The sequence below is a fragment of the Schistocerca piceifrons genome, chromosome 2, assembly GCF_021461385.2.
Source record: "Schistocerca piceifrons isolate TAMUIC-IGC-003096 chromosome 2, iqSchPice1.1, whole genome shotgun sequence".
In the NCBI taxonomy this organism is placed as follows: Eukaryota; Metazoa; Arthropoda; class Insecta; order Orthoptera; family Acrididae; genus Schistocerca; species Schistocerca piceifrons.
Window position 1 is genome coordinate 815,067,601 of NC_060139.1, and position 15,514 is coordinate 815,083,114.

General features: G+C 43.3%; 1 protein-coding gene and 1 non-coding gene across 2 annotated transcripts in view; both read left to right on the forward strand.

Moving 5' to 3' along the window:
- The window catches only part of LOC124775891 (facilitated trehalose transporter Tret1-like), a 349,558-nt gene that overhangs the window by 73,933 nt on the left and 260,111 nt on the right, over positions 1-15,514 (forward strand). The gene's annotated exons all lie outside the window — the stretch shown is intronic.
- Trnas-gga lies at positions 14,793-14,876 on the forward strand. Its single transcript is given in 2 exon segments — positions 14,793-14,832; positions 14,842-14,876. It is a non-coding gene; the product is annotated as a tRNA-Ser (tRNA).

Genomic DNA, 15,514 nt, shown 5'->3' on the forward strand with positions numbered 1-15,514 from the left:
CCAAACCAAGTTTCCCATAGTAGTCGCCGCACTGGGCCACCGCTGGCGGAACATTGCTTCTAATGGGCCTTCACAAGGCGCTGCTGACAGGCCAAGCCGCCAGTCGCTGTGTTTCAACAATCAGCACACTTCTGTCAAGCCGACAGCTGGCAGCAGAAGTAGCGGCAGTATCAAAGCTGTTCACAGCAACAGCTGCGCCAGCTTAGAGTTAAGGCGTGCCGCTCCGCACAGTTTGAAGGATTGCGCGCCCCCAAGAAGAGCTTCTCAAGGTGCTAACACTCACCTTCTGTTCTCTGTTACGACCGCTTGTGTGCTGCTGCGTGAAGAAGTGAACTTGACGATACAAAATGCTTAAACGTAAACGTGTTGTCCTTTCTAAGAGGGACAAGTACGAGATTATTAAAAGGTTAGAAGAAGGTGAATCTGCAACCACTTTATACAGTGAGTACAAGGTGGGGAAGTCGACAATTACGGATATAAAAAAAGCAAAAGACGAACACAGCAAATTTTATTGCTACGCTTGATTCTACTGATGGATCAACAAGCCGTAAAACTATGAAGCTCGCCACTAACACAGATCTAGATGATGCTGTTTACAAGTGGCTTACACAAAAGAGATCGGAAGGAGAACCTATCTCAGGTCCCATTCTGTGTGAGAAAGCAATGCAGTTCAACGAGAAACTTGGAGGGCCTTCGAACTTTAAAGCGAGGACGGGCTGGTTAAAACGCTTCAAGTCAAGACACGGCATTCGTGAGCTTACAATACAGGGAGACAAACTGTCGGCTGATTCTTCAGCAGCTGATTCTTTCAAAGTCAAACTAAGGGACGTATTAAGGGAAGAAGATTATGCTCTCGAAAACGTTTACAATGCTGACGAAATTGGACTTAACTGGAAAGATTTACCGAGAAAAACTCTTGTTTCACGTCATGAATTAGCAGCACCTGGTCCTAAAACAAGCAAGGACCGTATTACAGCTTTGGCTTGTGCTAATGCTACTGGAAGTCACCGACTGCCTATGTTCGTCATTGGTAAAAGTAAAAAACCGCGTTGCTTCAAGCACGTTAATATGTCAGCCTTGCCTGTTGTGTACACCTCACAAAAGAGTGCCTGGACGAATAGTACGATTTTTATGAAGTGGTTTCTGGACGTTTTCGTACCCTCTGTAAAAGCACATCAGCTAAAGAATGGGAAGAGGGAGAAACTACTTCTCCATGACAATGCACCAACTCATCCGTCATGTGATATTTTAAACGAAAACACGAGTTCATAAAGGTAATATTTCTTCCACCTAACGTAACCTCCTTATTACAGACCATGGATCAAGGCGTTATTGAGACTTTCAAACAATATTACAGGAAAGAATTGTTGCGTAAGTTACTGTTAGAAAGAGAAGAGGATGGAGAAGAAAGTCTCTTAAGAAATCATAAGAATATTGACTTGAAAAACGCGTCCTACATGATCAGCGCAGCATGGAATAGTGTAAAGGAAGAGAACTGGAAGAGAGCCTGGAATAAAATTTTGGACACAGAAGAAAATTTACAAGGTATGATTGAAAATGAGGAACAGAATGATATGTCCGAAATTCTCGGTATGCTAAAAGAAATAGATTGCCACGAATGTGATGAAGAAGACGTTCATGAATGGATGAATATCGATGATGCAGATCCAGGACACCAAATCATGCAGGACAGCGAGATTGTAAACGTCGTCACTGATGAAGACGACGCCGCCAGCATCTCACCAATCAGTGCTCCAGAAAGTGAAGATGAAAGTATACCAACAGCTTCTGAGGCGTTCACTTGTTTAGATACTGCCTTGCGATGGTTTGAAGCCCAGGATGAAAGTGACCAGTTTCAGATATCTGTAATGAAAAAAGTACGTGACTCACCTGCTCGTAAGCGTGTAGGCTTGCTTAGACAGACCAAAGAATGGTTCAAATGGCTCTGAGCACTATGGGACTTAACTTCTATGGTCATCAGTCCCCTAGAACTTAGAACTACTTAAACCTAACTAACCCAAGGACATCACACATCCATGCCCGAGGCAGGATTCGAACCTGCGACCGCAGTGGTCGCGCGGTTCAAGACTGTAGCGCCTAGAACCCCTCGGCCACTTAGGCCGGCAGTTGCCTTTGTATGTTACTTTGTAATACTAAAAGAGATGCCTGTTTTTATGAATAAATTTACTGTACAGTACTTCTTTTTAGCAAATAAACATGTACAGTTCGATTATCCGAACAAACCAGTTTTCCGAACACCCATGTCCCCCAATTACTTCGGATAATCGACGCGCTACCGTACGAAGCACAGGTTTTCTGTTAAAAACGACAGGGAGAAAGAATGTGGTATGGTGTGAAAATGTGCAGTTTCGTTTTCTCTCTCTTTCTCCTTATACGTAATTTTAAACAAAATTGTATACACGAGTATGTGGTGTTTTGTTGTCTTCTTGCAGTCGGTTTCAAAACAGGAAAGGTGTATGTGTGACGTATTGCTTTATGATTAGAATACAACCACTGAATCTGAAACTTCCGAAACTCGTTAATCCCACCATTTGTGGATTAGGACAATGCGAAATACTGTCACTGAAGCTACTTGCCTCACAGATGCTGACTGGCCTCTCATACCCCTTTCGCCTGTGGTCTCAACCGATTTACCCTTTATTTTAAACGACTTAAATTCCCAGTCAAGGCTCAAGGTCAGCGACAGGTGGAAGAAGGGGATGGATAGAAAGAGGGTGGAGGAGGGAGAGGTGGAGAGAGAGAGAGAGAGAGAGAGAGAGAGAGAGAGAGAGAGAGAAGCAGCAGCACGAACACAAAGAGGGAATGTGATGGGTAGACAGAGGAGGAGAAGGAAATTAGGACAAATAGATCCCATTTCCATACATATTTAGCAACTGCAAAACATTTCCAGGTTCGCTAGTGTGAAAACAATATGATATGGTAATAGATTCGATACTTTCTAGTCATTCACTGTGGTGTTTTCTGTACAGTCTTAAACAGTTAATTTTAAAGATTTTATAGAATCAGTTTAACTCCTGAACTGTAGATTTCACATTTTTCTTTCTGACAAAATGGACATACCGGATACTTCCGCACGGCATTCACTATGACGCTCCATGGCAAAATAACTTCGAAAATATCCTTTTTGAAACTCTGAATAAAACAGTAAATAAAGGTTTATTAGCAATATAAATCTGACTGAAACACCAAAAATTATGAACATTCTTAGTAGCACGCAGCATTTATAGTCAATTTTAAATTGTATACCTTTTACTAGTCAGCAGCACAGTAACAATTGTCGTTCTTACTGTGGACAGTGCTGTCAGAAAAGACATCACGACTAATTCAGCGTTCATAATTGTCGTGTTATAAAATACGTGCCTTTGGCGCTCAAATGAAATGGTGCACTTTCTTGCTGAAAAATTTTGTATAGTTCATTTACCTTCACCTGGATAACACAAAAAAGGTAAATGTTAAAATGCAGTGGGTATGTTACAACGTACTTACAGAAAGAAAGCTGTACATTTGCGAAAGCTAGCAACAAACATGTTTCGGTCACGTAATCAACTCGTGTGTGTTCGCTGATAACAAACTCGAGCATTATGTCGGTTCATTTTAACTGACATCTGAGGTCACCACCTGAGTAGACGTTAAGTTTCAGATAGCTGTTATCATCTTCAGTGTGTATTAACATTTCAGTTTGACTAGACACTGCAACTTCTATGTCAACAGTCAAAGTAAGAAAATATGTAAGAAAACCTTTAGAGCTTTCGAAGTTTCTAGCTATCGAGGTTAAGTACATGACAACTGGGCTGATGAATAAGTTCGTGCCATTTTTAACAAATAGAACAGATATTCATAATAGAGACCTTAGATGTCAGTAATGTATATTATCCTTTACTATTTGCTACAGTTTACCAACGCTGGGGTAACTTACCGATTCTGCGACTGTAGAAATCACGTAATTTTGAGGTGAAAAACTCGTAGAACCATGTCCGGAGCACGTTTTCATCCGGAAAGGAAGTTCAACAGAAAGTGGAAAAGTTGAAAATGTGGTGGCGCAAAATTAAGTGAACCAAGTGGATGCGGAATGGCTTCCCAACTCCTGTGTAAAGCTTTTTTGTCAGCCTAGCATAATTCAGGCGGCCGTTATCGTGGAGTGACATCACTTGGCGCAGTCTACCTGCTCGTTGTTCTTCGATTGCATCTGCAAGGTGTCTGACTTATTGACAGTATGTCAGTAATATTGGTTATACCTCGGGGATGCAATTCATACTACACCACAACGTTGCTTACATTAGATGCACCGGCGGAGTGGTTAGCACACTTGACTCACGTTCGGGAGGATAACTGTTCAAACCCTCGTCCGTCTGTCCTGACTTAGGTTTTCCACGGTGTTCCTAAATCACTTCAGGCAAATGCCGGAATGGTTCCTTCGAAAGGACACAGCCAACTTCCTTCCCAATGCTTCTCTAATCCGATGACGTCTCTGTTTGCCGGCCGGGGTGGCCGAGCGGTTCTAGGCGCTACAGTCTGGAACCGCGAATCCTGCCTCGGGCGTGGATGTGTGTGATGTCCTTAGGTTAGTTAGGTTTAAGTAGTTCTAAGTTCTAGGGGACTGACGACCTCAGAAGTAGAGTACCTTAGAGCTCAGAGCCATTTGAACCATTTTTGAACCTCCCTGTTCGGTCCCCTCCACCGAATCAACCAGACAACCAACATCAGCTGCATGACATTAACTTTCGTGGATGCGCGCACGTCTCTGTAGAGGGAGTTGCTGCTTTGTTTGGACTCAACCATTCTTTTCTTATCCTTATGTTAGCACAAAGATACCTTTTCTCGTCACCAGTAACAATACAGGACAGGAATGGTCGGTGTTGTTCTCTAGCTAGCAGATGACGAGTAAGCAGAGATGCACTATGGTAACATGCAGATTTTTGTGATTTTTCGCTTAGAGCATGCTGTACCCCTACATCCGATTTCTGAACCTTCACGATTGCATGAAACTGTCTCACGATGGTTGAATGATCACAGTCGATCACATTTGTCAATTCTCGAGTACAGTGATACGCATAATTGCGAATTAATGCGTTTTAAACGATCTTCACCAATCCCCGAAGCAGCCCTTGGAAAATGGAGGGTCACTAAAGTCAAAATGTCTCCGTATGTCCATCTTTTCAGAGATTAAATAAACCTGTCTTTTGCAACCAAGACTGTTTTTTCTGTATCTGACCAGTAGTTTGAGTGATATCAGATACCCTGATCGGAACGAGACTATGAGGAGTGATCAAAAAGTTTCCCTTTGTGGGCATTACTGCAGCATATATGCAACGTAGCGCTACTACGACGCACGTATGTAAGCACCGACATGTAGGCAATGGATGAGTGTGACATCCGTGCCTTTGCGATGTGCATGCTGTAAACGCGGAAACGTGAACTATGGTGACATTACTATCGAATGCGTCCAAAGAGAACCAATGTGCTGTAATTATTTTCTTGGCTAATGAAGGACAACCGCCGGACACATCTGCCGGAGAATGAAGAATGTGTGTGGGGTAGCATGTCTGTTGAAAACCACTGCTGTTTCATGATAACGCACGTCTCCACATCGCAAATGTTGTAACGCAGAAATAACGGCAACTCAAGTGGGAGACATTCGAGCACCCCTCCGCCTCCCCTCCCCTCCACCCACTCCCTCAATAATACTGATCTCTCCACACGCGATTATCGCGCTTTCGGACCCTCAAAAAGGGCCTTAAAGGATCGACCATTCCTGTCGGACGAGGCTGTGCAACAGGCAGTTACGGACTTGTTCACGCACCAGGACATGGTGTTTTACCAAACGGGTATCTTCAAACCGGTGCGTCTGTGAGATGGTTTCCTTAAAGCTCACCGCGATTGTTCTGCCAACTTTGACTGTACGGCCATCGAAAGGAAACTTTCTAGACGCACCTCTATAACACAACAGCAGTCAAAGAAAGTAAATATGCTAATCGGTGAGGGAGTACTTCGTTTTGAAAAAGGTTCTCATAAGCGTAGCTTACTTTTTTAATCATTGTTACTGAGTCCAACAGCGGAAACATATGTTACTGTTTCGTTGTACCCTTTCCCGTGGCTTTTAAATGGCCTTTACACTTCACGCACTTCTTAACGTTGTGGTTAAGCAATTATTTACATTATCTCTATCGCCTTAACACTGCAGCATCACGGCGCAAAAATATCTGCGAAGAGGAGGAGGAGGACACAGATAGTGACATCCCATAATTTTGAAATTGGTTCATGAAACATTGACTGAGGTGTCAAATTGAACTGTATTACACTCTAATGACAAATTAAAATGCTGTTCCCCATCTCTTTACTCCTATGTCGCAAATCATTTTTACGTCTATAGTTCGATCTCTGTCGGTCCATTACGATCGGGGGACATCGGCTATTATTTACTTTTAAATTCAACTTTAAACTTTAGCAACAGCCGTATACTTTAAGATATTTTATTTTATTTCGAACTCAACTGGTTTCAGCAGTTAATTCTGCCATCAGTTCGTGTCACGCTTTCGTATGAATCAGCTTCACAACGACTGGGATTCACGGTATCCAGTTTTATGGCGCTATACGATAAGCTCGTTGATTCGAAAAAAAAAAAGCGTAAGGGGCCTGAAGACGACAAAATGAATTTCCTAAACTGTTTATTAAATTGAAAAGTCTACTGTTCGAAGTTTATAATAGTTGATAGTTTGTCCCAGCAAAACATCTTCCAGAAGGAAACTTGGAGCTAGGATTCTAAGAAGTGTGTCAGCTGACATACTCGAAACGAATATTCCTATGTTTATTATAGTGAGTGAACTCATTGTAAATACAGCACACAGATATGATAAATCTCTGAATGGCCTATACAACTCTTTGAAAGCGCTGCACCCTTCGTCCATTTCGTAATGTTTGTTCGATGTCAAAAACAGTTATACGTTTCACTGGGTCATATAAATTGATGTGGACTGCTAAGGCAGCCAGTCCACAGTGACGGGTAGCCGAAAGAAAGGCACGCGTACACACACGCCGACTGGCGTGAATTCTGGAACAGGAGAACTATTAAATGCTAATAAGAAAAGTATGCAGCTCCTCGAATACTTAACTTTATTCTTTGTTGGTTTACACGTTCTTCTTGAGACATTTATACGATAATTATCAAACTTACACGTTCTTCTTGAGACATTTATACGATAATTATCAAACTATGTAAGGCTAATGGCGCCTTGCTAGGTCGTAGCTATGGACTTAGCTGAAGGCTATTCTAACTGTCTCTCGGCAAATGAGAGGAAGGCTTCGTCCGTATAGTCGCTAGCAATGTCGTCCGTACAACTGGGGCTAGTGCTAGTCCGTATCTCGAGACCTGCCTTGTGGTGGCGCTCGGTCTGCGATCACACAGTGGCGACACGCGGGTCCGACATGTACTAAATGGACCGCGGCCGATTTAAGCTACCACCTAGCAAGTGTGGTGTCTGGCGGTGACACCACATAAATATATTGTCCTTTTTCATTAACAAAAAAGACATTCATCATTAGTGAGTTGCCGCAACATTTCAGTAATCTACAAGCACGCACTTCTCGTCCCATCATGCATATTCAAAAAAAAAAATCTCAGCAGTACTTCAGTCCCCTGTGAAAAAGTTCTAAACAACCGATTTTTTTCTTCCAAGTTGACATTTTTTTAAGATAGAATGGACTGTGAAAATCGGATGTTACCCGTGGGTTAATGGCTTCATACAGATTTGGTAGTTCATCATTTACAAGGGCGGAAAAAGAAAGATAACAAAATGTTACACATTTGACAAAGTGAATTTTCGGGTGACGTAAGAAAAACACCAATGGAGGCAACACTGTAACCTCATTGAAGAATCAGTCTATCAGAATGCATTTAACTCTACAGCTATAATTTTCTGCACTGGTGGTCGACCAAAGGCATTTGTTTGAGCGATAAGGCACCGGTCTTCGTTCCGAGAAAGATGGCGCAGTACTCACACATTCGACCCAGCTTAGGGAGGACGGCGGTTCATATTGCCTTTGGCCAGATGAGGGTTTTCTGGGCTTTTCCTCAGTCGCTCAAGACAATTTCCTTTGAAAAGGACGCCGTCGATTTCCTTCCCCACACATCCCAAAATTAGAACCAGTGTTCTGACTCCCGCGACCTCGTCGTCGACAGCGTGCTAGTTTCCGATATTTTCAGTAATAGATACACACACACACACACACACACACACACACACACACACACACACACACACACACACACACACACACACACACACAGAGAGAGAGAGAGAGAGAGAGAGAGAGAGAGAGAGAGAGAGAGAGAGAGAGAGAGAGATACGTAAACAGGCAGGATACAGCGTTGCGGTCGGCAACGTAAGACAAGTTCAAAAGTGGTTCAAATGGCTCTGAGCACTATGGGACTCAACTGCTGTGGTCATAAGTCCCCTAGAACTTAGAACTACTTAAACCTAACTAACCTAAGGACATCACACACATCCATGCCCGAGGCAGGATTCGAACCTGCGACCATAGCGGTCGTGCGGCTCCAGACTGTAGCGCCTTTAACCGCTCGGCCACTCCGGCCGGCTTGCAGTGAACCTCCACCTTGCTGAACTCGCTGAACAGTGTGTCTAAGGCACTCAGCCTGACCAAGTTTCATCCAAAAACGTCTCCAACGATTATCTGGTTGAAGGCATATGCGACACTCATCGGTGAAGACAATGTGATGCCAATCCTGAGCGGTCCATTCGGCATGTTGTTGGGCCCATCTGTACCGCGCTGCATGGTGTCGTGGTTGCAAAGATGGACCTCGCCATTGACGTCGGGAGTGAAGTTGTGCATCAAGCAGCCTATTGCGCACAGCTGGAGTCGTAACACGATATCCTATGGCTGCACTAAAAGCATTATTCAACATGGTGGCGTTGCTGTCAGGGTTCCTTCGAACCATAATCCGTAGTTAGCGGTCATCGACTGCAGTAGTAGTCCTTGGTCGGCCTGAGCGAGGCATGTCATCGACAGTTCCTGTCTCTCTGTATATCCTCCATATCCGAACAACATCGCTTTGGTTTACTCGAGACGCCTGGACACTTCCGTTGTTGAGAGCCCGTCCTGACAGAAAGTAACAATGCAGACGCGATCGTACCGTGGTACTGACCGTCTAGGCATGGCTGAACTACAGACAACACGATCCGTGTATCTCCTTCCTGGTGGAATGACTGGAAGTGATCGGCTGTCGGACCCCGTCCGTCTAATAGGTTCTGCTCGTGTTTACGTATTTGGGTGGGTTTAGTGACATCTCTGAACAGTCAAAGGGACTGTGTCTGTGATGCAATATCCACAGTCAATGTCTATCTTCAGGAGTTCCGGGAACCGGAGTGTTGCAAAACTTTTTTTATGTGTGTATTTAACGAAACATAATCGATATGGTTTTTCGGAGCCGAAGGCCTACTCGTGTACCCTTGATGATGACTGCACGACTCAAAGCTTAACAGCTCGATTGGGCCCGTCAACACGACATTGGACTGTTTACGATGGAAACAAGTTGCATGGTCGGACGAGTGTGGTTGCAAATTGCATCGAGCGGATGGACGTGTACGGGTATGGAGACAACCTCATGTAGCCATGGACCCTGCATGTCTGTTCAAGTGATATGGGACCCCTGATACGTCTAGATACGACTCTGACAGGTGACATGAACGTAAGCATCCGATCTGATGACCTGCATCCATTGATGTCCATTGTGCATACCGACGGACTTCGGCAATTCCAGCAAGACGATGCGACACCCCACATGTCCGAAATTGCTACAGAGTGGCTCCAGGTACTCTCTTCTGAGTTTAACTCTTCCACTGGCCACCAAACTCCCCAGGCATAAACATTATTGAGCATATCTGGGATGTCTTGCGACGTGCTGTTGGAGAGACCTCCAGCCCCTCTTACTGTTAAGCTTTTATGGACAGCTATGCAGTATTCATGGTGTCAGTTCCCTCCAGCACAACTTCAGACTTTAGTCGACTCCATGCCAGGTAGTATTGCGGCACTTCTGCGTGTTGGCGGGGGCGGTACACAAGCATTACCACATGCAGGTCTGCCTTTTTCCAGAACGAAGATCAAAAAGTGTCTAGAATCGCACCCCGAAAGGTGTCTCTTTCCTCTTGACTCTAGAGCTGTTCTATCACTGTCTATACTTTTCCATTGACTGAAGATTCTCCCCATCTAAATACACCGTTCTTAAGTTCTGAAGTTGAGACTGGACTCAACATTTTTTTCATCCGAAACTGGCAGAGAAGAAGGTATAGCGTTATTTCTTGAGCGCCCCTCGTATTTTTCCTTATTGGAGGCTCTTTCCTTGTCTGTCTTATTCAGCTTCCTGCAGTTTGCCGGTCCTACCTGAGGATTCGCGAAGCGAGGTGGGTTTGTTGTTGTCAACAGGTACCAACAGCATGGAATTGGGCACCTCTTTCTGGTCAGAAAGTTCTCCGCAGGCGGTCAGGTTATGAGTCGAATCACATATCTAAGAAACTGAAAAGTTTCCTGCGTTAAATCTTGTTTGTATCTTCTAGAGCTGATTGCTATTTTTGAATATTTTCGTGCTACTTTGTTCTAGAAAATGCTCCTAAGAAACGTGGAAACTGATATACGTTGGATTCTATCCTTGAAACTGACGAATTGTTCACCTGTCGAAATATCTGCGGTTGTTGAGGACTCAATTGCGCTGCGTTCCCATAAATTATTGGAAAAATAAACATATTTGCCATAAAAAAGGAAATGATTGAATGCCTGGAATTAAATGCTGCCACCAAGTCGACATAACATTTTGACATCAATGAATCATCCAGTATCGAAATGGAACGGTATAAGATACCTCAGTAACGCACTGACGCACTCGCGGGAGGAAGGATAGAGTTTAAAGTTCCGTCGACGGCGTCGTCATTAGAGAAGGAATGTAACAGCTTATTACGATCTACTCCGAACACTGCAAAAAACCAGAATCAAATAACGGCACCAGCTGCGCTTCTACTTTTGATCAACACTACGGATTTCGGCCACCAGTGGTTATGAATCGTCGTAGGAGCACGCAGACAGTCTGTCAGTGTACCCCACAACGACCGACGCATAGCAGCTAGAAAACGGCCTTGGCGCCCGAACTGGTCGTGTTGAACGCAAATAAAAGTGCAACTGGTGGTGTTATTTGTTTCCAAGTAATCACAACAGTTGCAGAACCTGTGCCACAACTTCCCACATGTCGGACAAGAAATTAATCGTGCAGAAACTTTTCTGTGATTGAAGAATTGTGTACCTCAAAAATCAAATCGACAAATCCTGGATCAAGCATTGGCAACACTTCGAGACGCGCAAGCTTGGTTCATACACTTAAGCTCGCGGGCGGCCTAGTAACGTAGCGCGACTGTAGCGATCCTAGCGAATAGTAATAACTTTGGCATCCGCGTTAACGTTTATGTGATAACGTACCGATATGAACAGCAGCCCTTCTGACACTCAACGGAACAAATTATGCCTCCAAACATGCTTTTTTGAGAGCACATTCATTGTTGTTCATCCCATCTTCAGATATTTATGTATATTTACGCTTCTTGAACACTATTTAATTACGACGTTTTGCAAGAACAGGATTATGAACTTCCGTTGCAAAATTCTACAATAGTGTTAGTAAGAAACAATGTTTACGACACGCAAATAATGGTAAACATCTGTGGATCTGATGCGTTGTCATGGAAGAATGAACGGCTATAAAAACAACTGGTTGCAGCTAATTCACTATAAATTGCCTTCAGGTTCAACAATTGCATTGTGCTAATATTTCCACCAAAGACAAAAATTATTTACTAATGTTAATACGAGAAACAATGGAAAAACGAAATAAAGCAGTGAGACAGGAAAACCTAGTCGACAACTAATTAAGAGTGACTGTAGGATTACGGGGCACAGGACGGATTCGAGAGTTTCAAAGTTAGTGTTTTAATATCCACAAACACAATTAGCAAGCATTTATGAAATACTTGTGTAACATTTTTATTAGTGACTGCATAGGAATGGATTTTTTTTCTGTGATACCAAATAAAATTAAGCCATCATTTCTTTGCTCATTTTAAAAAGTTCAAAAGTCTAAATTGCTTGAAGTTATCATATATCGAATGACACAGAAGCCAAACTGGAAAAATGCGAACAGAACGGGAAATGTCCAAAAATGCGTCCCGGGCGAAGTACAATTTAAGGGCCTCGCTCTCCCACAAAATTCTTCAGCTTACCGGATTGAAACGTGTCGCGGCCCAGATTTGGTCCGCGGGCTGTCGGTTGCCCATTCGTGTGCTAGATAGCGCTTGTTCTAACAGCAATAAGGACATAACTTCTGCAAAGATTGCAGCTGTATTACTGTACTTGAAATGGCGTTCAGATGGGGGACTAACCTGATGTGAGTATAATAAACGACAATTACGATCCTGTATTTAGTTCTGTATTTAGTGCCAGCATAGTCTTTTTCTCGCGAAGTCCTTGCATGGTCATCCTCTGTACTGTTATTGCGGCGGTTGTTAGTTATATCGGTATACTGTGTGACTAATGGACAATCAGAGAGATAGAGGTTGCTAATATCTCTGTTACTACCAGATTACTGATAGTATTTTCACCAACTGTCACAACTCGTTTTGTATATAGAATAGTCAACTCAATGTAAACAGCCATTGAAATAAAGATTATATAGAAAACATACATGTTTTATTCCACATACATTCGTTTCTAATCACTCCGTCTTAATTTCCATTCTGAGTTATCGTCACTGTATGGATCAACGACTCACTTCCACGATCGACGTCTACTCTGCAGTCTACCCCATCTATTCGCTTTTGGCAATGTGACGTTCCGTTAGTACAAGTGCAATGGTCGGCAGTACCCAACTAGATTCATCCATCGGACAGCATATACATGTGTTAAATGGATTTATGGCTTCGGAAGAAAGACTGACATGTCTTCGTGTCACCAGGTAGCTTAGCGCATATCTCTGGTAATCCTGAGCGACTTACAGTGTTAGTCACGACACAACTATAAAGTATGTCATAAAGACTGCGTCATACCTGCAGTGGATTGTGAAACTGAGAGTTCAAAATGGTTTAAATGGCCCTGAGCACTATGGGACTTAACTTCTGAGGTCATCAGTCCCCTAGAACTTAGAACTACTTAAACCTAACTAACCTAAGGACATCACACACATCCATGCCCGAGCCAGGATTCGAACCTGCGACCGTAGCGGTCGCGCGGTTCTAGCCTGAAGCGCCTAGAACCGGTCGGCCACAACGGCCGGCAAACTGAGAGTCCCTTTGCCCGTGTTCCCTACGGAAATGGCTACAAGTAGTTCCTGTTTATGGCGTCTATTGAAAAGTCACGGCTGAGGTCGCAGAGATATTAGCTGCTTATATATCGAGACTATTTAATGCAGCGGATTCGAATACAGGCATAGAATAGTTAACTCAATGTAAACAGCAATTGAAATTGTATGTATGATGTTTGCGTCTTCTTTTTAGGACCCTGCCCCTTAACAAAGTAAATGTCTTAATTTTTCTAAATTCCTTACGGCACCTTCACTTTTCGTAGACAGGTGTGCTAAACCTCCGTTGCTGCAGCGAGAACCTGAATACAGAGAAAATGAATATACTGCGAAGAGTTTTTTTTCCATCAGCCTTCTGACTGGTTCGATGCGACCCAACTCTCCAGTGCCAACCTTTTCATACTACTTGCAGTTCATGCCCTATCTCTCCTTCCTCTACAGTTTTTCTCCAATACCACTGAAGTTGTTCCCTGATGTCTTAGCAGATGGCCTGTCTTAGAGGACGCCCTGTTCCTTCTTCTCCCTATTCTCCATATATTTCTTTCTTCGCCGATTCTGCAGAGAACCTCCCCATTCTTATCTTACCATCCACCTAATTTTCAACATTCTTCTGTAGACCGCACCTCAGATGCTTTGACTCTCTTTTGTTGACTTTTCCCAGAGTCCTTGTTTCACTACCACGCAGTTTTATGCTCCAGACGTACATTCTCAGAAATTTCTCCCTCAAATTAAGACCTATGTTACTGAAATACCGCAGTTGGCCATGAATGCCCTATCTGCCGGTGCTGGTCTGCTTTTTATATCCTCCTTGCACCATATATCATGAGTTACTTTTCTTTCAAGGTATCATAATTCCTAAACGTCTTCTACTTCGTGAGAATGAATTTTGATGGTAAGTTTCTGGCTATTCTCATTTCTGCTGCTTCTCATTACTTCCATCGTTCTTCGATTTACACTCAGTCCATATTCTGCATTCATTAGACTGTTCATTCCATTCAACAGATCCTACAATTCTTCTTCATTTTCAGCGACTGTCCCTAGCATTTACTTAATTCGCCTTCTTCACACCACAATGTTGTGGTTTTCAGTCCAAATACTGGTCTGATACAGCTACCCGTGCTACTCCACTGCACCCTACATACTTCTGAATCAGTTTACTGTATTCATCACTCGGTCTCCCTCTACGACTTTTAGCCCCCCACTCTTCCCCCCATTACTAATTTCGTGATCCCTTGATGCTTCACAGAGCGTCCTACCAACCGTTCCCTTCATCTAGTCAAGTTTTGCCACAAATTCCTCTTCTCCCCAATTCTGATCAGTCCCTCCTCATTAGGTAAGTGATCTACGCATCTAATTTTCAGCGTTCTTCTGTAGCACCACCTTTCGAAAGGTTGTATTCTCTTCTTGTCTGAACTGTTTGCCGGCCTGGGTGGCCGAGCGGTTCAAGGCGCTGCAGTCTGGAACCGCGCGACCGCTACGGCCGCAGGTTCGAATCCTGCCTCGGGCATGGATGTGTGTGGTGTCCTTAGGTTAGGTAGGTTTAAGTAGTTCTAAGTACTAGGGGACTGATGATCTCAGAAGTTAAGTCCCATAGTGCTCAGAGCCATTTGAACCATTTTGAAGTTATTTTGCTTCCAAATAGGAAAACTACTTACTACTTTAAGTGTGTCATTTCCTAATCTAATTCCCTCAGCATCATCTGATTTAATTGGACTACATTCGATTATCCTAGTTTTGTTTTTCTTCATTTTGTATCCTCCTTTCAAGACACTGTCCATTCCGTTCAACTGCTCTTCCAAGTTCTTTTCTGTCTCTGACAGAATTACAATGTCATCGACAAACCTGAAAGTTTTTATTTCTACTCTATGAACTTCAATTCCTACTCCAAATTTTTCTTTTGTTTACTTTACTGCTTGCTCAATACACAGACTTAATAACATCGGGGACAAGCTACAACCGTGTCTCAATCACTTCTCAACCACTGCTTCCCTTCCGTTCCCCTCGACTCTTACAGCTGCCATCTCGTGTCTGTACAAATTGTAAATAGCCTTTCACTCTCTGTATTTTACCTCTACCATCATCAGAATTTGGAAGAGAGTATTCCAATGAACATTGTGAAAGGCTTTCTCTAAGTCTACAAACACT